Source organism: Camponotus vicinus, unplaced genomic scaffold (genome assembly GCF_025532165.1).
Source record: "Camponotus vicinus isolate PSW18456_S1 unplaced genomic scaffold, iyCamVici1.0 SCAF_8, whole genome shotgun sequence".
Lineage (NCBI taxonomy): Eukaryota > Metazoa > Arthropoda > Insecta > Hymenoptera > Formicidae > Camponotus > Camponotus vicinus.
The window spans coordinates 11947927-11971213 of record NW_028141980.1 but is presented as its reverse complement, the minus strand read 5'-3'; the positions used below and the strand labels follow the sequence as shown (position 1 = coordinate 11971213).

The 23287-nt window shown below is 37.0% G+C and overlaps 2 protein-coding genes across 3 annotated transcripts in view; both read left to right on the top strand.

The window, feature by feature from the left end:
• Positions 1–21917, top strand: part of LOC145975690 (uncharacterized) — a 36465-nt gene extending 14548 nt beyond the window's left edge. Inside the window, exon 4 of the mRNA XM_083106348.1 lies at positions 21716–21917. The gene's annotated coding sequence lies outside the window, so the exon portion shown is untranslated. The remainder of the gene's footprint in view (positions 1–21715) is intronic.
• Tmtc2 (Transmembrane O-mannosyltransferase targeting cadherins 2) overlaps positions 1–23287 on the top strand; it is a 265630-nt gene that overhangs the window by 11939 nt on the left and 230404 nt on the right. The window lies entirely within an intron of this gene.

Genomic DNA, 23287 nt, shown 5'->3' with positions numbered 1-23287 from the left:
GGTATCGTTTAAGGACCTCGTTTCTCTCCGCGACGTATATGTAAATATCCGTTTAATAACTGAGACGTTATTTACTCGCGAAGTAACGGAAGCTACAACGAATTTTCCTCGCACCGCCCGAAGGCTGGAGACGCGGATTATTGGAATATCCCGATTTTGTGGGAGATTTGCCAACGAGAAGAGACGCATAAAGATCGGCGAATTATGGTGATAACGTTCGCCGGTATAATTTTATCGGGCTCTTAATCGCGGTACTTCTTAATGCCATTTAGGATTTCCTTGGATTTAATAGCTTTAAATGCAGTCGTTTGATCGAATCAGTTCTTCAAGAATAGATGGACAAATTTGATGATAGTTATTGTCATATGTTTAATATGATCATGATTGATGAAATTATATATGAGAACTTGTACACAAGCTTTAATATATATATCTATGAACATAACAGATAGATAAATAAAATATAAATTGCTACACATCATATATCGCTGAATTTTATTATAAAAATATGGTTTTGTAAAAAGGGTTTTTACAATAAATTATTAAGTTTGTGCTCCGTTTCCGATAAATTTATTAAAGTCCGAAGTTTACGTTCAAATGTCAAAAATAATGTTTCATTGATAGTTTTTCCTATAAATATATTTTTCTTTTTTTGACTGTGATATTGCCGATATCCCGACGTGATGCTTTATGCTTTTTAATTATTATTTCAGATAATAAAAATGATTATACAGCTAAAAGAAAGATATTTACAAAGAAGTTGATACGGTATACCTTTATTGCTCTTAAGGTACCATTATAACTATTTTGTTTTATTATAATTTTGTTATAATTTTGTTTTTACAGATTACATTTAATAGAAATTTTAATTTAACATCTAATTATTATATATAATATTCAACTGAAAACTGATTCTAAAGAGTTAATAAATTTCACTTTATGAAGCACGAATGTGATATTTTAATTATGGATGATAATGTACATGTGCACTAGAGTAAATTAGCGTAATCGTTCGAAAAAATGTTAGACCTTAAAGCGACTAAATCGCACATTCCATTAGAGCAGAAAATTCAAAAGCCGATGTAGGTTACTCGATATAAGTCGCTCGTTACAATGGCCTACTTCGCGGCGAAAGGTAACGTTGATCGAGTCAATGATGCGACTAATCGGAAAAAACTTTATTTTTTCCTATTGTCAGTCTCCGTCAGTGTCGATGCAACATGTACACACAAGGAACTTGGTCCAAACGATATTGATTATCACAAGAGAATCGATGTTTTGATATTTTACATAAAACATACATTATCGCATGAGCTATCGTTAACATGTATCGTTACTATGTTTTTAGCGAATATATAAATTTGCGGTAAATAATATCTTCTCTGTATGTAAAATAACGCGAGTTTATGTGGTCACCGTTTATCGATATACAATCTTCAATATTAAATTCTCAAATAATAGTTTTTTTATTTTCTTTTTTAATTGACGTATAGGAAATGCGGTGTTCTTTTCAAAAACTTTTCTTTCTAATAGAACAAAATTTTTTATTACTAAAATTTTTACTTTATAAATAATATTTAAACAAAATTATATAAAGAGAATTTAACGAATTCTTTCTATCAGCTTTTTACTTTATTCTTCATAAAACATTTCTCAAGGGAAAGGGATGTTTGGGAACAATCTCTGAATCTGTGTTTGCTGTGTGTATGTCAATTAAAAATTAAATAAGAAATATGTGTGTGTAGGGAAAACAATATTTTAGATATTTTTTATCTTCTTATTTCGTTGAATTGTAACCCTTTACTTCAGATATAAATTTTAATATCCCGCAGACAGGCGCGTTCCCAGGCTTTTTCTCGATCCCGATCGCAATTTTGCACTCGAGCCTCAATTAATACCGACTTAATTGTTCGACAAAATTCTTCCGGGAAAAGAGACTCTCTCTTTCTACTACTATCCGGTCTCAGCTGGCTTCGATGGCCTCACAATCTCGCGTTTCATACATATTTCGAGCGACAAAGGGAGCATATTCCCCCCCCCCCCGTCCTGGGCATATCGCGGCACCGCTAAATATTCGAATCGCCATTCGCGATACAAGAGATTATTAAAATATTTAAACGAGCCCGTCGACCGGTCGTTACGATGGGCGGTCTGTAGGGGAAGGTAGGATACTCTTCCTCCTTCCCTCCCCTTCCCCCCTCCCCTTTTCCCCGCGAGGTTCTCAATTAAATGCTAACGAGCGAAGAGCTCTTTCCACCTGAATACTGTTTCGCTGGAGGCTGCAGCAGTCATCTAGCCCGTTCCTCTTTTCCCTCTCCCCACGTCGGTACCCCCTTCTGTACCCTTCATGTCGTTTCCCACCTTCCTTCATCCCTCCTTCGCTCTTCCTCCCGCGCCTTTTACACGACGACATTGTTTTAACGAGACTGGGAACGTGCAATTTGTTCGTCCCGCGCTCGGTCCATGGCGAGAGAGCTGTACTCAGCCGTTGCATTCTCGTGCTACGCTCTTTCCTTCTCTCTCGATTCTCTCCCGCGCGCTCGCAAAATCCGTTCTACTCGTTCGCAATGGCACGCTCTCTTATGCGCGTGCATAACCGCGCCGCATCACCACTGTCGCGTTGTCGTATGGAGTGCTGCCCCGGTGCGAAATAATTTTCTTTTTTCTCTTCTTCTTTTTTTTTTTAAAGACGCAAACGCGCGCGTTGCACCGTTGCACTTGTTATGAGTCTCTCGACGCGCGGGCCGCGGAATTGCGAATAAAATTACGGCCCGGTTTGGAGGACGCAGCTTCGTTAGTGCCTTCGCGCGCCCTGCGACCTCATCGAGGAAAAAATACGGGAAAATATGTACATCGTCATTTAGCCGCAGCCCCGTTAAGTGCGTTTTATCCTAGACAGGAATGAACAAAATTTCCGAGTATTATTATTCCCTAGCATTTATTTAACATGTACTAAGTGGATAAAAATTAAACAAAGACTTTTATACGTGATACATACAATAACATCATAATTTTACTTTAATTACATTGGTAAACTTGAAAATTCATATGTCAAAGATTTATTTTTGCTGATTTATACTTTGTGACATACATTTCGAGAATTTTCTACTATCGATAAATAACATAATAAATGACGAAATTTTACATGCAATTTCTGTAAGGATTTTCATCTTGTGAATTTTAAAAAGCTACAAATTGTATCTATGAATGAAAATGATATCTTACAATCCTCGATATTCATACATTATATCGAGGTAAATGACATTCGCTTCATTTGTCAAATATAATCCGCGCTCTATTAATGCATCGGAGAATATCTCCCACTTTTCTGTACGACTGCCACATTCATTAAAATCCGGGACATAGATTAAAACGGCTGATGAATAATTCAGCTGAATTATAAAGAGTATCGACTCCGCGAAATTTTCCGACTATGCGAAATTAAGCTACGCGCGTCGATTTCGCATTGTGATGTAAATATCCTCGCGCATTGATCATAGACGACGTTCCTCCTTTTTACGCAATACACGTCGGTGTGTGTATGTGTTTCTGAACGTTTCTGCGCGTGTCTATGTTCCAATATCGTGAGAACGCAACGGAACTTTTCTCGTAAAAGTCTTTATAAGATTTCTTGTAAAGGTTCCCAACTTTTTCACCGCCTCTGATACTTATGTATATTTATGCATTATTTATCATAATGTATCTCGCGCAGTTTATGTATATTTCTGTTACCGTAAAGCCTCCTTAGCGAGAAAAAAAGGACATCCGTGCAACTACCGTTTTTCTCGCGGCAAACTCGCGCGTTCCGCGACGACGAAACTTTGTCATCGTCGCGAAAATCGAGTAATTACAATCACGAGCACGCGAAGTTGCGACCGCGAAATTTTATCTTATAGTTCTCTCGCAGTGTTGCTCTAAACTAGTTGTGTAAACTATTAGGTACGGTGCTTTTTTTCTAATATACGAGAAATTATTTTTACGATATATTTTATATTTTGCATATATTTTTATATTAAAAATGTTATAAATAGAAAAAGAAAAAGAATTACAAAAGAAAGGATTTATATGAATAATTTGTATATATTTGTGCATATATTATAATATGCAATTTTTTATAATTTTAGAGTAGTTTAAAAGAAGTGCTATGCGTTCTGCTTGTCAAAGTTTCCTGCGATAGATTGCAACGAATAAAAATTCCAAAGATACTTTACCGAGCAAAATTCTTTTAATTTAAGATCTCTCGGACATTCGTAAAACTTCTAAGCCGTCGTTTCGTCTTCTCTGACAGATTTTCCCGGCATTAGCTGCGACCTTGGAATGCAACGGATTATGAGAATATCTCCGTACCAAGATACCCGTCTTCTCTCTATCTCATATATCTCCTATTCTAAAATTGAAAAAAAAACGCAATCTCGACTTGTCGACATTTTTATTCCCCGAGAAAACAACGTAAGTTTCTCTACCGACGAAAATTTCATAAACCCTTATATTTACGCGCAAAACAAAAGAACAGCATTTGCTTCTTGTGCGTGGAATTCGGTAAATTAACTGAAAGCCGCATCTGCGCATCGTATTTATCGTTGTGCTTCCGTATGCGAAAGTTCTGGTAAAGTGATAGAAAAACAAATCAATTTCCTCGAAGCGGAGATACCGAATCAAGAAATTCCAACAATCTTTTGCAAAAATTTCAGAACTCTAATTCTTGATATGGATAAAATTCTTCAATTTCATAAAATTATTAATGCAGTATATAAATACATATAATTATATCGTTAAGAGATTCGAAAATTTCTTCACTGAAATCAGGATTTTAACGTTATTATAATTTTTTTATCATCGAAGGAAGTATTTAAATGATTTAAGCATTTTTCACATTTTCCCGTATTTTATCGGTATCCCTACAAGCAATCCGGCAACTCCGGTTTTAGAAGCGTTTTACTGAGTTATAATGCTAGAAAGTGTCGAACGCGGCGGCGAGAGTGGATACACTGGGAGTTAAATTTTAATTCGCAACTAGTTAAAAAGTTAACGGGACCGAAGTGCTCGCTGGCGCGATGATAATGTAAGAAGGAGCGAACTTTCTTCAGGTGGCTTAAGATATCTTTTTGGCAAATGACATTTTTCCTACTTGCTTCTTTTCAATTATAAAACCGCGCAATTTCGCGATGCATCGATTGATTGAACTTGATCTATGTTTTAATGGGCGCGCACATTTGATAAATTTTTTCTTTCATATAAAACGATGTATCTAATATTTCAAAATCCTCTATAATATATATTCTTAAAAGCATAAAATAAGAATTAAAGAAGAGACAGGAAGAAAAACCGCCTCATTGTGAAACAATAAGTAATGATGTAACTGTAATAATTGGATGCAGGGAAGGGATGATGCAACAATGTGTCGAGTGTCTCCTTGTACCTAATAGACGCTGGAACGACCTGTTTGGCTCGCTTTTCTTCCTAATTGGTCTTCAGCGTTGTGCAATAGTCGGAGATATTTTCTAAAAGAGAATCGTACCAGCCTTTATAACATTGCAAGAAGCAATGCTATTTTATATATTTTATAAATGGATCAAGAAAATTTATATTTATGAATATTGCAATTAATTGAATATTGCAGTTAATGAAAAATCTTTTATTAGTTTGTAAGAAATTCTGTCAGAGCGATGATCTTGTTTGTAGCAAAAATTGCTTAAAGTTTGTCAATGATAGAAGATAGAGAAAAAGAACGAGAAATATTTACAATTAATAATTATTAATATATTGGAACATGCAATATATGTGCAAAAATATCTGCTAAATTGAGTGAAAACTAAATATGTAGTAATAAACTGCATGTAAAAAATATTGGTGAGGTAAAATTGCCTTTATTTTTAATTAGTCACATAAATGTTTTTGCGCACTGTTGTAACAAAGAACGAAAAATATTTGTGTAATTAATTAAGGATCAAAGGTATATTTTTCAACAATTTTACTCTGTTTTTATTAATTATTGCAGATGTCGTAATAATCAACGAAATAAAAATTTGTATAAATGAATAAATATTCGACATAACTTGAAACATTAATGCAGACAATATATGTAAAAAATCTTCGTGCTCTCCATTCCATTTATAATTCTAATTTTCTCAATTATTTTTTTTTCATATTTGTGCAATAAAAACAAAGTCTTCCTCTTTAATAGTTAATATATATGTAAAAAATAATCGATAAAATAGCGTAACTTTATTGACAATACTTGGCGAAATCAGCTGTTTGTCACAATAAACGAAAATCACCAATGTGGATAATAATTGATGTTTATATGAGTGAAAAATAAAAGCGAAAAGTGTGTGTGCATGTGAGAGAAAGAGAGAGAGAGAGAGAGAGAGAGAGAGAGGAAAAAAAAGGAGAGTAGTAACAGCCGGATGACGACGGAGGAAAAAAGACTCGCAAGCCGCGAGAAGATGAAATTTCCTCTTCCGGGTAGGTCGTCGAGACGCGTACGGTCGTCGTCGCCACCGTACCGACGGAAATATCGGTTTTCGTGGACGACGGATTCATTGTCTCTATTCTTTTTTCTATCTTCATTTTTTCAAAGAAGACCGTCAAATAAGTCATCTACTGTTCTTCGTTGCTGCTCCTATCTATCCCGATTTTAAAATCTTAATTACAAGACTATTTAAATCACTTCGTTGTTATATATTCGATGTGGAAATGCTGTGTAACTAAAGATGAAGGCTAAACGAAAACAAAGCAGAGAGATAGAAAAAGAGGGAGAGAAAGAGGGCGGCTTAAAGGGAAAAAGATTCTTATTAGCTCTAAACTCAGAAACGTAGCGGAGGACACTTGAGGAGTGAATTTATCGCGCCAATGCATGAGTAAGCTGCGAGTAAGCTCCGGGCAAGTAGTTACCGCGCGAGTCGAGTTTGTTATAGGGAGACCGTAATTGCATCCCACCCCCGACGACTGCACCCGGCGAAGTCGCTTATCCTGCGACGTTACAAAGGGATAGTAGGCCACAAATGGGGAGTGGAAGGTGAGCCCGGCTGGGATTCTCTCGAAAACCATCGAGAATCTTGTGATTCCAATTAACCGATAACGAGCAAAAGTAATATCCCGGTTTCTTTTCTTCCGCCCTCCTCGGTCCCAGTTTCCCTCTTTCTCCCTTTCCATCACCGCATCGCCGTTCTGCTCCTTCATCTTTTCCCGAAGTAAATCGATCGCGCGGCTCACCATCTGCAACTTGCGGAAATAAAAGGACAGAAAAAATTGTTTTTCTCTATACATGCGGAATATCTCCGGTTTCTTTTAAATATAGGTTCTTGACTCTTTTAATTTAAGGGATAAATTTATTTTTAATAAAAGCATATCAGAAGTAACAATTTTCGCATTAAATTGTAACAAATAATCTACTACATTAAAATATTATATTAGAATGCATAAAAAAGGACACCTCTTTTCTGGGTTAAAATATACTCTCTTATTCTATACATATAATTTTAAATATATTCTATTTTAATAAAAAAATTTAATATATTATATAATTTAATATATTTAATATATTATATATTTTAATATATTTTAATTATATAATATATTTTAAAATTGAAAATTGCCACGTCTTGCTATTAAAGATTTGAAGAAGAAAAAAAACGAAGTTTTTTGAAATGGGAAAGATATATTTTTGAAATTATGTTTACATGATTAAAAATTAGAACTACGTATTGCTGTTCGAATGTGTATTTTTACCATTGTACACAATATTTATTAATCATTCATTAAGCCCGATAATTATTCATTATTCAACGAGCATAACCGAGAAAAAATAAGTAATTTATTACTTAGCTTCTTACGAATTCACAAAGTATTTTTATGCAAACGACTTTATATAAAAAATCGCTCGTTTTGCTCGCTTCTGTTCAAGGCTTATCTAAGTTATTGGTAGATACTTTAAGGAGCTGGAGTAAGTGAGCAATAATTAATGAAATTCGTTGAATTCGAGGCAAGCGGGAATTCTGCGTGCAATGAATATCAGCGAAACTCATGTGTAAATACCCGCGGGTTATCGTTTGACTAGTCTAAAAAAAACTTTGCATATAAATGTTTCATGATGCCGCTGTATCGTTGACGATGAAAAGCTCATTAGAAGCAAAAAAATTTGATAGACATCTATTACTTATGTGTTTATTAAAAATACCATTATCATAGCCAATTGATGGATTGTAAGATGTATTATTGACTGCGGTCGCGAAATATATGCATCTCATTGCGATATGTACGATATCAAAATGCAGAAAAATGAACAGCGGATAAATTTTCTTTCCATTTTCAGCGAAAATCACATTAATTATTACATAGTCAATTAAACTCGATGAAATGCTACTAATTCGGAATTAGAACAGAAATTTTCAAACGAAAATTTGACAAAAATTTGATCGAAGAATCCGTATATTAAATAAGTCTATATATCGAGATTTCTATATTTAATATCCTTTATGAAATATTCTGTATGAATATTTCAGCCGCGGTTCAAAATTGCTCGAGCACAGACGAATCTCCTGTAAAGGACGGCCGAGTATGCGAGCGCGTCCTATTCGGCAAAAGCTCTCGCTCTGTGAGCAGTAGTGGGCTTGTAGGGCACTTCCTGACTAATTGCCGGCGGGTTCGCTGTTTCCCGGAAGTCTCGTGAAAATATAGCTTCCGCGGGTCGAAGCACCGAAGACAAACCACGGGAAGTCTCGAGCCTATCCCATAGCGCGGAACCGACCTCGTAGATCCTCCCAAATACATTTCTCGAGTACATACCCATCGACCTCCAGCGACTGCTGCCATCATATACGCCGCTTAAGATCCGTGTGCTCTAAAACAGCATTGCCGTACTAAATTCTCGTGTTTAATTAGCGATTACCGTAGAAATGTGTACTTAATCGCAATACTTCGCAGAGAGATTTGAAGTAAAAATGTCAACGCAAGAATTAAGTTCTTACATACTTATCTCAGTTTATCTCAAAAAGATTTAAATCTAAAATCAGAAAAAGCATTTTGTCGTACATATAATCGTATTATAAGAGAGGTTTCTCGAGACGATATTAGCAATAGTACTGGAATATTAATTGATCGTTAATGGCTCGATCGGCTACCATTAGCGATCTGAGTTACGACGTAGTTTCTCGCGTTCAATTGGTAATTAGCGAAGGGACCGACGTACTTACGTATGCTTTCTATGAAAATTGCCAACTCTTTTACGAAGGTATAAAGCTTTTGCATATTGTTCGGAAAAAGAATTGTTGTGATGGCCCGTTATTTTACACGAAAATTTATTAATTGATGTTAATTTATGTTTAAATAAAACTTTTTCAAACGATATGATATTGTGTTAATTCATACATGATAAACTCGACATTTAAAAAGATTAAACTATCTATAAAAAAATCACTTACATAATTACTGTAAAAAATGGATTATTTTTAAGTAATTCTAAAATTTATATTTTCTACGAATTTTTTATTTATAATAATAATGGAAATTGTAAGTAAAAGATTACATTTTATTACTTTCTTATTTACATGTGGCAAGTTTTAATTTCCGACAAGTTTTTTTATATTAAATCCGTATAATGGAACACATATTCCAAATTCCATATAATCGTAGGGAAGTTGATGCCAGATTGAACTCATAATTGCTCTTTGAGAAATTAATTCAACATCTCTCGGGGCAATTTTCTGTTAGATGCGACCCGACACGTTTTTCTCATTACGCGACTTGTCCCATAACGCATCAAAGCCTCATCAAGATCGCATAAGACCTGTCCCCTTGCTTTCGCATTAATTAATTACAAACACGGAATGTAATGCTGCCCCAGGTTTCGGTTTTTAATTCCCGTGAATTCGGATTTTCGGTGGGCGATAATGGTCAATCCGAGCGAGGAAAAAGAAACATAATATTTTACTGTTCACCGAAAATTTCAGAAGAAAATGTAACATTATGAATATCAACATTGTTTGCATGGAAATGCATCGAGCCTCTTCCTAATCAAGTTTTGACAGTTGTAGAAGAGATTATTATTCAAACAAAATTTTTTGTAAAGATATATTTAAAGAAAATTTTTATAAATATAGATTATAAGAGGAAATCCAGGAAAGTCTTAGTATCAATTTTCAAATATTATACATTTCTCATAATCTGAGTAAAATTATTATACATATTCTCGATATCTTTTAATTATTCATGTCTTCTTAAAACAATATCGGATTTTGATTTAATCTCCGATTTAAAGTTAATCAGTGTAGGATCAGAATTTTCGCTCCGAATGAATTCCTGCAGCAGATCCCTGTCTCTCTTCTCTCGTGTCCTTCGTTTTCCAGATTTCTAGACGCGCCTCGTCGGCGGCCGGGCAATGTCGCGCCTTGGGACCGACGCGTAATCGTAATTAACGAGGCAAAAATGGAACTGCGGCGGCACAACGCGGTCGCGCCAAGTGAAAACTCATATTTACCGGTTAGCGAGCTCAGACGTCTCCGCGGTGTAATACCGTGGCATTACGCGATGCGCCGGGAATACCCGAGCTTCCGCCATCGGTGGACTGGTAGAAATAAGCCGCCCAGGGTGGAAGTGTGCGTCGTGGAAATAAACGAGAGCAGAATCTGATAAAGAGGAATGGGTGCACTGTGAACGATCGCATTCGCTTAGGCTTTAATGCTAATTCGAGTATTAGTTTAAGACTATTGTGTAAAGCACTTTTTCATCGTTGCCGCTTTTCAATTATATATCTGTCTTTCATATCGTTCGCGTTCAATAATTAAATGAGATTAGAAGCAGTAATTAAGTGATTGATTAATAATAAAAGTTGTGAAACGATAATTTATTTATGCTATTCTATAGGATATATTACCAAGAATATTCTGAAAGATCTTTTTAAATTATATGGGAATCATGAGAATTATATTACAATGAAAAAAATAATTTATTATTATCGGAAAAAATATAACGTTACGTAGTCAAAAAAATTGCAAATAGAATTTATATTCTCTAGCATATAGTAGAGATGAATAATTTTGGATTTGCTTTGATGTGTTTTAAAATCTCCTAAATTGCTTTTAATAGATTCGCCTTGGAAAAAGTCCTTAATCTCAATAATCTTTACATGGAATATTTTACAATCGGAAATATTTTAAATGGTGCTTATATAAAAAATATGCATATTCAATATTTCATTATATTCGGAAAAATAATGTAATATACAGGAATATTGCATACATTTTATATATAATATTGCTATATTAGTAATATCCGTTATCGAAAAGTTCAGGGAGCAGAGAGACACTTTTCTCATTGTCGTAAAAAATGCAATCCGAAAGAAAGAACGTACAAAAGTCCAGAGGACTGGAGAGGAAGAGAGGAAGAGAGAGCGACAGAGAAAGAAACAGGATCGATAGACATTAACGGTAGACGGATTGAGGGAAATAAAATAAAAATTATAAGCCCGAGTAATCCTCTTCCGGCGCATTCTCGTTAATGACAAAATTTCCAGCTCGTGCCGGACTACCTACGCGCTTTTAACGAGTTCTCGCGCTTGCGCTCCGTAACAGAAAAGTAATACAATATTTTCCGCGTCGCGTAAGAGGGGTCCCCCTCGTTCGTTTTCCCTGTCTCGCTCTCTTTCGCTCTCCCTTTCTCTTTCTTTCTCAGACGGACAATTAAAAGCTCGGAACGCGCGAGGGATAATTGCTCTTCGTTTCGATGCGAAAGCCAGGAATTTCTAGCGGGGAGCCCCGGACAATAAAGCCCAAGCCATAGCCGCGTGACAAGGGGACGATGCGATTGTGTCGGAGCGACAACCCGGTATGTCGAACGACCAAATGGATTTTACGTGTACACGAAAAATAGAGGTCCGGCCTCCGGATAGCATTGTGCTCGATATAATTCGCCGGTAGGAGACAGAGAGGAGTCACACGTGCGCGACCCGCATGTTGTACGCGCGTTACACCTACATTTACAAGGGCCGCCGTAATCCACCCCCGCCTGTGTGACACCAACGTGGCGCGGCACAAGTACCGGACGAACGACATGATAAATTTATTTCCCGCTCTGTTGAAATGCATCTCGCGTCTCTCGTCTTCAGAAGTCACCTGCAATTTCAATTGCGCATCCGCGTTTCTCGCGCTTTCGGCTATTTTTAGCTCTTTCTCCCTTTCTTTTCCCGCGAATGAGAGAATGGGAGGACCGTACCGTCTCTCCGAGATCCACAAATTGTGAAAATGTAATTAGCGCGAAAGACCATCGTGATGTAGCGCTGGCGAGATTTATCGTTTGTCTAATAGTAGATACCATTTAATGGCCAACCGGTTTTGCAATCTGTTTTATTCGCGAAACTCTTTTTCCTCCTATTCGCAACAAATTATTGTATCTTGATATGTTTCTTCATCTTAATATTGTCACATACATGTTAAAAACGGATGAGAATAAAATGATAATTTTTATCGATTTATTAGCATCAAACAAATCGTTTCTCTTTAAGATTTTTTTCTACTACTGCGAATGTGAATCTTGAATAAAATTTGAATTTTAGGATAGATCTTAATATTATTAATCAAAATGCTTTTCAAAATTTAAAATTTGCAAGAAACATAAATCAAATTTACTGCAAATATTTTATTTTTGAAAATTCATATATTTTCAAGCTCAACATTAATCTCGCAAAACGCTTTATATCTTTTTTTTCAACGAGGACGAAATGATTTAACTCTGTCATTGCGGTGGATAATATCGATGATCGATATCGCCATTTTTTATACGGATATTTTGGGCCTGATTTTGCGGAAGACACAGCGGCGTAACGCAGTTGCAATCGCAGCGGAAGTAAAAGATCGAGATACTAAACGCGTGACCTGCGTACCGTGCGTCAAAACGAAAGCGTCAATTTTAATTACGTGCTCGCGCCGGTCTATCCGGAATATCGGGATAACGGTAGCGCATATACAGTTATACATCCGCCGGCGGGCAGGTGCGATATCGGCTATCGCCTCCATTCGCTTCTCGTTGCACGCGAAATCGGGAAATATGAGCACATGAACACGGTACTGCTAGTCCGATACTCTCATCTTTTTCCCTCTTTTCTCGTCTCTCTCGCTCCCGTAATCTTCTCCTCTATCAGCCGCGTCGACATCCACATTTTCGCATTCATTAGTGCCTTTGTATACCATATATATTATAGAATAAAAGTTTTTCGATTATCGCACAGATAGGAAGTATATTAGAAGTGAATATCATATCGCATTCGTCTATTTTACTTTTTTCGACGGTCTATGTATGTGATATTAACTAAAATATTGTAACCTGAAATTTCTTTTCAGTAGATGGCAACAATTAAAATATATTGTATTGGAAAAAGTAATAAATATTTCGAAAAAATTATGTTAAAAAAGAAAGATTTAAAAAAATCTCTTTAATGCGTATAAGGTACATTAACATTTCGAGTTTGCATTAGATCGTCAATTTAATAACGTAAGAATACATTTATCACATCTTGACTCTGCGTGTCCGCTAACATAGTTTGTAGTATGTACACGTTCGCCTCTCTCCTCTTCAATTACCCGGAACGCAATTTCTCGCATGACGTTGTCTGCATCTGATCTAGATATACCTGCCGTCGCCGCCCGTGTCTCATTACGGTCCGTCGACGTCCTCTGATAATATTAGCTGGTCGTGATCTCGATTTCCTGCATTTTCTGTTAATGATTCTTAATTAGAGGTACTCGTACAAAGAATTGGTGCGTCTGGCAAATATTATTTGCCCCACCGACGCATAAATTATAGCCATATAAATTATTACACGGCGCAAAGTTGCGAGGGAAAATTAAAGTTGTATGCTTTAATTAAAGCTCGCAGAGTTTACCAATTTGGCGTAACGTCTACATTGATGTAACGCAAACATTCAACAAGGATGTACGTAAGTGTCGGGTATCAGAGGCATTAACAAACATTACTAAGGGGCTCCAGCGGTCGCAAGCAAATGAAGGGTCAATATTAATTCATAATTAATTCGCAAGCACATTTCTCTTTTTCTTCTTATCTCGATGTGTACGTAGAGTGGCCTAATTAATTCACCGAGTCTTTTCTCCCACGAGGGACTTTTTTGCTCCTCCTCTCAAGCAGGATACCGACACGTCCGATGCAACTGTGGCCCGACCGTATTGCGAATTTAAAGCACGGAAAACAAAAGGGAGTTAATTTCGTGTGGCGTTGATCCGCGATACGGCGCCATTGTGGAAACTGGTCGAATACGAGACGGAGCCATGGCATCGCAATGTGTCTTTCGACCAGTCAACGGCCCTCGTCTTCGCCCGAGGGTAATTGCGTTTGTGTGTAGCCGGGAAGTTTTATTTGGCTGGCATTTATTCGGCAACGAAGAGACAGCCGGCCCACTTAGGCGGGGAGACAAATGTATTTACGTCGTGAATCTGCCAGGATGGCCCGCATCCACCTTTCAAGCTTACCCCGTTTATCCGGGGGATTGCCGCGAAATTAAGGGGCCCGTGTGTTCCTCCCTTGGCTTTTTCTTCCGTAGTCGGGAAAGGACGAACCGCGTCTCACGGCGAATCGAGTAATCGTCGAACACTCGATAGTATTAGAGAACAATGAGGTAGTAGATAAATACTGCTAGCTAATGGCTACAGTTGGGTCGATTACAGCCAACAGTGTTTTCTTTGAATTTCTGTTATGTCCTGGTTCAATTAATTGATTTGTTTGGTGGAAGAAAACAAATGACTTGCAGAGTGCAGGATGTTGTATTGCTCCGCTTTAAATTTTCTATCTCGAATTTGTTAGAAAATACCTCTGAGAGATTGAGAGAAAGGGAGGGAGAGAGAGAGATTGATGCGAACCTTACGAAACACCCCATGTTTTTTAAAAATTGATTGTGTACGTCGAGAGGAATTAAAGGAGAACACATTCCGGGCATTTTTACTTTTTCCGAGTAAATGGCCTGCGTCTGACTGAGTATTATTTCCTTCCTGTTTCCACTTAGGTTATTTATAGCCTCATAAGTTGTATCTGACTCGCATATCTTCGTATCGTTTTAACGACGGAGATAGCTGGTGTACTTTTGTTCAAAATATCTCGTAGAGAAGTGAAAATTATGGAGCGTATAATATTAAACCAGTCATTGCGAAAGGTGAAATGCGTCATAAAGGAGAAAACTTTTCGACTGTAAAAACAAATTCTCACAATTAAGTGAAAAAAGGGAACGGTCGCAAAAAAATTATTGCAAATAAAATATAAAAAGAAACAGATTTATTACATCTGTTTATAATGATATTTTCTAAATTAATCAAAATGAATTACTTACATGCAGGATTAATCTTCGCTAGGAAGAGTATCGTAAATCAAGATCTAATTTTAAAATCTATCGCGAGATACCGGGACAACACAACCTGCGATGTAAGGGACACAGCTCGTCGCTTATGACATGGCCGGGGCTGGCAACGCGCGCAAACGAACGTGTACGTGCAAACGCTTGCTCCGATAATAGATTCCCCATTTGGAGTTCAGAGTTCTACGGCGAATCTGTAACTCCGGCGATCAAACTGCTTGCAAAGTTTGTCGCTCGAATCGAATGGGAGTTTGGGTAACTCGTACCTACCTACGCTCGATCTCGCTCGTACACGTGCGTATCCGCCTGTACTTTCGTATACGTACACACGCGTTGCATCCGTCTATTTCCCTCCCTTCCTCTTTCCCTCTCCCCCTTTCTCTTACTTTTCGCGTATCTACTTAGGAATATAGAGATGTTAATATACATATCTGCATGTCGAGATATCTTAGAAATCTCCCTCTCGCTTAGAATTAAGAGAGTAAGAAAGCTATCCCTTGAATTATTTGATATTTCCAAGTTAGACGATAAGTTTGCTCTCTGATTAATTTTAATTCTCATTTTATTGAAATCTTAATATGTATATTAATTTTTTCTGCTATTATATTAAATTTAATATTAAATTTAATATTAAAATTTTCACTATTTCATTTAGCTTTTCAGATATTCAGGTAAGATTATATGCATTTGTATGTCGGTATACATTCATCTCGAAACCATACTTAAATATGTACACGGAGACAGGAATGCCTTAATACGTGAAATTAAATGCATGTCATAGGGCATGTATGGAAAATGCATATATGCTTTGATATGTGCATAATTGATTAAGATATATTCCTGTTGCATAGTGTATATATGAACACAGCGTTTTCTTAATAACCCTTAGCTAACACATGATGGCTATGTAGGTATTTTGTTTTACAGATAATCGATAATACCGAGAGGAAGCATCCGAGACTTCTTCTCGTTCCTTCATTCCATTCGCAGTTCTTGCCATTGCAGAATATACTATTAGCGGGTCTCTCGGCAACGTGTCGCGATGCGACGCTGCGCGTCGCGAATAAGTAACAGCACTGTTGAGTTGCACCCGACAGTGTCGTTTCCTCCCAATGGGAATGGACTCGCACTCGGGAATAACATCGCGGAGAATTATTGTTTTCCTCGGACAAGCCACGTAATACATACTGGCAAGCGGATCCCGTTGAATACGCGCCACTTCGTAACTGCGCGACGACCAAGTCTATACTTCTCCCTTCGAAATAATGTTACATCGGTATTTGTAGTTTGTCTCTGGTTGGACAGCACCGTCGCCGTGTTTGTCTTCGATGCGCCGAAGATTGAAAACAAATACCGAGCACTTAAATCGCGCCATGACAAATGTCACTTCGCATGTCGTTTCGCAAATGATAACAGATCTGTCCTCATGTTCCAGAAATGTTGATTGCATCTCGCTTTTCCTGCACGATTAAATAATTTTATATATATTGATAGAAATATGTGTGATAAGTGAGATGTATTAATTAATTCATTTTTCGAGTTAACTGTCACGATGACAATTAACAATTTTCCAGGGAAAATTTACTCATTGCATCTGAAGTGTAAAATTGTAACTTGAACATTTTGTATTATTTTGATTCTGTATTCTCTTTATTTGGATAATAACGTACTTAATTAGCAAGCTATCTATCTATTTTCGATAAATAAGAATTTTTATTAAAACAGAAAGAGAGAAAGAGAAAATATATATATGACATCGCAAGCTGCGAAAATCTATTCGTGCATTTTTAGCGTACTCATGAATCGAATAGACTCACAATTATTTCCCTGATTCTTCTATACGTAATAAAATCAATATAACGCTATTATCCGTTTAAGAATTTTGTTCGATCAAGTGTGAAAAAATATTCTTCAAAACGTAATTGGAGCAGCATAATGATGACAGCATAATGAGAAAAGCTTTTCAGCACTTTAATACTTCATCGCTGAATTATGTCTATCCCGGTGGTGTCCTTTTCTACTCACAATCTCACGCATCGCGTAATTTATCTCGCTTATAAAAATATATTTAAAGACATGAACTAAATTCTTCGGTGGCAAATAATTAATGCAAAACTTTTATAATTCGGATATTTCTATATTTCTTGACAATTTAATTGCAAATCATTAATCTGTTAAAATAAAATTTATTTAAGATGACGAAAAATATTTGTACTATTTAAGTTTAATTTAACATTATCAATATTTAAATATCGATATAAGCATTATAGCTTGTTTTTTAATATTTTTTAATATCTAGGCCACCTTGTACATTACGGCAGCTTGCTCGTGAATTTGACACTGAAGAGCACTTATCGCTCTCTTGTGCTTTCCTTGAGTCGCGAGTAAATCGTACTGTTCGAGTTCGACTTCAGGGATGTAACCCCCGCAGCGACTACTTTCCCTCGTCCTAACCAGTCTTCTTTAGTCTCCAGTTTCAATCTCTATTATATTTGTCTCTCCTTTTTCTCTCTCGTTGAGAAACCTCGAATATCGCGTAATATAGCAGACGCGGCGCGAAGTACATGATCGATAATTGTCGAGTCCATTACATCTTTAAAAATTCTCGCAGCAAGATTATGAATAGAAAAAAGAGGGTTACTTGCACTTCCTCGACTTCCTGCCATTTTGTTCAGTAACGGCAAATGCGGCTCCTAAAAGAAAATGCTTTCATATCTTGATCATTAGATAAAAGAAAGAAGAAAGAGAAAGAGAGAAGAAATATACGCATATTTTTATATAATTATTATTATAATTATTATTATAGAATATATAATGTATATATGAGGTATTCTATAATTATGATATATAATAATTCTTATATGAATTTTTTTATGAACGAATATATTTGTTTATATACTTTTTGCATCATTTGAAATACGCTCTTTGTGCGCTTACTAAGAAATTGAGAAATCCATCACTGATTTCATCGACTATTTTTTTTTATTTTACTCTTTTTTTCTTTTTTCTTATGTTACCTGTCTATCCATCTCATCCTTTGCTCTCTCGACGGCCTCTACCTTGCCTGCGTGATTTACCGCGCGCTCCTCATTTTCCGCCGCCCCTCTTCGCTTCAATCTCGTTCTGCCGGGTAAAGGATTCCGGAGAAATTGAGAAAGATTTGCCGATGCTGCCGAGCAGGAAAGCCAATGAAGGAAGGAACGGCAGAGAATGGCGAAAGGCAAGAAACCGGGAAAGAAACCGTAGCACATCCGATCCTAGAATATGCCCGTATAAAGAGAGCTAGACCCACAATGCGTTCTCTCTCTCTCCCTCTCTCTTTGTTTCTTTCTCTCTCCGATAAAATAACATTAAAGCAAGTTAATTACAACAGCACCCTCGACCTCGGGAAGATGGTCGTCCAGGATTGTGAACAGAAACGCGCGGAATACTCCCGTAATCTGCATTATAAAACTGTCGCAGCGGCAATGCAGCTGCGCGTGAAACATAAATACGGCTTGCATCTCGCATTTATAAGTCGGGCTCCCGACTTGGTCCGCTCGCATTGCTTTGCGGGAATTGGGATTCTGGAATAGGGATTGAGAAGTATTGTCACCGATTCTGATTGGTCTCGCCGTGTCTCAACAAAACCGGTGCTTCCACGCAACGTCGCAAAGGCAAGCTTGGAATTGTATATCGCAATGTGGTGAAAAATACGGCGCGGTACAACTTAGCTTATTTTGGAACTCTTATTAGAGGATTTTCCAACGAGAACAAGCAAAGACGATGCTGCGAAATTTTCGACAATGTTACGGACATTGAGTAGATTACTTTTTTGCCCCGATGCCCGATATTTCCTGTATTTCATGCATGTTCGTGAAAACTTGCCACGATCCTTCCGTTATTACATGGTTCCGGCTTCAAACGGAAAATATCTTGCGGAAAATTGAATTTATATACGCATCACATGAGCGCATATCTTAATTTTCAACTGGAAATGAAACTCTCTTAAACTTATTAACAATTTTCTCTGTCGCACAGTAATCATAAGATTGATAAAAACGATTGATAGTGATATTCATTTTCTATGATTAATTTAAAATCATATCAGGCAGTAAATATATAAAACTTTATCTTATATATATAATATTTGATATGATTAAATTAATCAAAAAAATAAGTATTACCAGCAATCGTTATTTTTATTAATCTTTTATAATTGTTATGTGATGGAAAATTATTAATCAATAAGTTTGATAGTAATTTATTTTTTAAACAAATAGCGTCTCGCAACAGGTTAACATTCTAACTTTTTATAGTGCAGATATAGCAGGATAGATTTCGACAATAAAAAAAATATCATTCTCTATTCACTTAAAATGATAATAACTCTGGCACCAAAAGGTAAATGCTTTTTTTCTGTTTTACTAAATCAGTGATGCAAGGAAAAAGTTGTCATATAAAAGGAAATCGGGAACGCGCCTCAGTAATTAGAAAGCGAAAGCGAATTAAAACGGGGTGTCAGGTCGCTCGCTTGATACGCGGATAACGAATGAAATAATGCCGCAATCTTTTCCAATCACGGACCAACGATACGCTGCCTCGAAAAGTCGATGTTTTCGGGACCATGTACCGCGTTGTCACCTCCATAAATCAGCCGAATTCCCGTGAGCGGCGCGCATCGCCATCACGATCGCGGAAATATCAGCGTTTTACGTCTCCATCCTGCTCCATCGTCAAAAAAGCCCCGGCAGAATCGAGTTTTGCGACGCAACCGAGCGTCGGCTGGCTGACGCATCGCGTCGCAGCATCGGGTATCGATAGTCGAAACATCGTTGCCCGTCACGCAAACGGCAATATCGAAACGATTCGCGTGATATTTCGCGCTTGTGCGAAGCCACTGAGCTTCATTAAATGGACGGCTGCAGTTGCGATCTTTGCACACAATTGAAAATTTTTCCAAAGTGTGAATCACGTGTGTCGTGAATGGATAAGAATTCTCAATAAATGTTTGGCAATTAAAAATAGCGCACAAATTATAGTCAATAATAATATACAATAAATCAATAATAATATACAATAATAATATACTTAACTATTTTTCTGTGTATCCATTTTTCAAAAGGACCATGTACTTTTCATATATTTCTGATTATTTATTTTACGATCGGTATGTTATTTGAGGGATTATTATCACATGGAAGTTTCTTTTAACTGCGATATTTCTAAGCGGTCTATTTCTCGTTAAAGCGCCATCCGTATCATTTTTTAAAGCCTTTTTTTATAGAGTTGTCCCTTGCAAAGTATTACGTTGTTATCTCATCATAGTTCTCCTTTCGTCACGAGGTCCAACGCAATCGCGTGGACCTTTCGAGACGCTCTTGGAGTGGTAATGCCGTTGCAGAGTCGGACAGATTCCAATTTAGATCCGAGGGCATCGGTGCCGAGGGTGAGTCTCCCCGGCGGTGATGGCGAACAACCATCGGCGTCGTTATCGGCGCAGGTCGCCAATGTGAAGAGAAGAGAGAGATGCTCCTCGTTCTCCTACGTATAGACTACGGCCAAAGTCGTTTGTATACAAATATGCAGGCGAACAGGAAATTAAGGAGCGTGGTCGAAGGGGTGCGCCAAGAGAAAGTGACGGGGAGAATCGCGTCGCGGTGACGGTGTAATTTGTGATACCGTCGTCGCGACGACACTGCACCTTCGTCCTTAAGCCGATTACCGATATTTATTCCACACTTTAAAATAGCGATATTTAGCAGCGAATCGCTAATTACCAATCGACTTATACTTTTATTTTTACTGATTGTGAGATAAAAATTTCGGAATTTAATCTGAGTTTTTCCATTTTCTTTTAGTGTGAAAGCTTTACTATGCACGAAGAAAAACGCGTACATTATTTTAAAATTGATTTAATTTTGCTCTTAACGTGTGAACACAAAAATCTAATAGATAATTACTACACACATCTAATACACAATTAGATTTACATATTACTTTTCGGGAAATATATTTTTTATATATTTTTTTTGTATTTCACACAGTTGTTGCTCCATCTTAATATGCATATCATAATTTTATAAGATACAAGAAGGTAATTGCATCATCATACATAACATTACGCGTTTCCGTATATTGTAAAAAAGGTCATTACGCGGTCTCCCGTTGAACTCTCGAGCCCTCTGTTACGTCTGTAACGACAATTACATAGTATATCTTCCGCTAGTTTAATCCCACGGTTTCCCTGCGTGGGCCATTTTTTTCTCCAGACTGACTTTGTAGGGATTAATTTTTTTCGCGTTTCTTTTTTCTTTCTTTTAACACTTAATGCAGAGCCTTGCGAGTGAGGACTAATCCTTTATTCCGTTGGAACCTTTTTAGCTAGTGTCACGTTATTACTTCAGCGCTAGAGACGAGAAAGCGCGGACTGAAACGAATTGTGTAATTGGGTCGCAGAGATACTAGAAGCCAAATCGAGTAGAATGGCGATTATTTAAACATCAAATGTCAACACTCTGTGGTAAAATTATATCTCATCACAAATTAAACGATTTCAACCGGACCGAGCTTTGAGTATGAATAACAAAATGTAATTTTCAAATGTTAATGTAAAATTAATTTTAACCTAATAAAAAATTACAAAGAGAAGAGCCTGTATCTCTTTATTTATTCTTTTATAATCTGATTTTATTAATGTGAAGATGTACAAGGTGAAACTAAATTGTTGAATTGGGTCGCAGGTTGCTCATAAAAACATGAAACAGATCGATGGTTCTTTCAAAATCAAAATATTAATAGTTATGTGATTATTTATAACATTATTACATTACAGTATTAAAAATCTTTGTCATTGTAATATTTATTTATTGAAAAATATTTGAATAATTATAAATACTAATTTCAATAGTTATAACATTCTTTAAAACAATCTTTAAAATATTACCTCTTTTTCCTTATTCTTATGTTATAAAAATATTTATCAAGAGAAAATAGCATCATTTTTCAAAAGAAAGGACTTAATATAATTGTAACTTAATAGAGAATTATTTAAATAATAATTATACATTGATCTAAGATTTTATATTTCATTTATTAGAATAATGTGAAATCAATTTGAATATTTATTTTGCCCAAGCTTTTTAGTCATAGTGGTTGACACTTGAACGAGTTTTACCTCGACGGAAATTTCCGGTTTGAAATTTTGATGACATCTATTGAAGCCGAGTGTCACGTTACGGTTGCGACGGTGTCAGATGGAGACACGCGGGATCGAAATGGATCACGCCGGCCGATTGGATTGCGTTCGTTAAAATAATGAAGCAGATCCGTCGAGAAATATCGCTCCCTTAACGCAAACGCGTCCGCAATTTGATACTGATCGCGCGCGCGCGACACAGAGGAATTGTGAAAAAAAATATTTGCGTATCGACAAACGATAGAGAGAAAGAGAGAACGATGTCGACCGGGTGTGTCGGCCCCGACATACGATCGCCATAGAATGAAAGGGGTTTGCTGGGGGAGGTTGTGCGAAAGATAGGACAGACGGAGAGTAAGGTAGGGAGGGGACGATGTACGAGTGGAGGCGGACAGATGAGAGTGTGAGGTATGGCCGCGATATATCGTGGCTAAGCCTTTATTAAAACTGCTTTCGGTATTATTGCTTTCCGGGCAACGTCGGGTCTCGAAAATGCCATTTCTGCGAGATAGGCCGTGTGGTCCTCCCCGGGTGCGCTGCCGAAAATATATATCGCGTCCCCTCACGCATCCCTACCGCTGTCTCTCTTGTCCGGAGATCGTCGCAAGCCTGACCCGCAATAGCCGGCAATAAATACGTTCGTCACTATGTACAGGTCAACGGTGCGCTTCCTTATATTACGTCCTGTCCGCCGGTTATTGTCCGTCGACAATAGTCGAGTCGAGCTGTAATCCTCTCTGGGAAACGGGGACCAACTT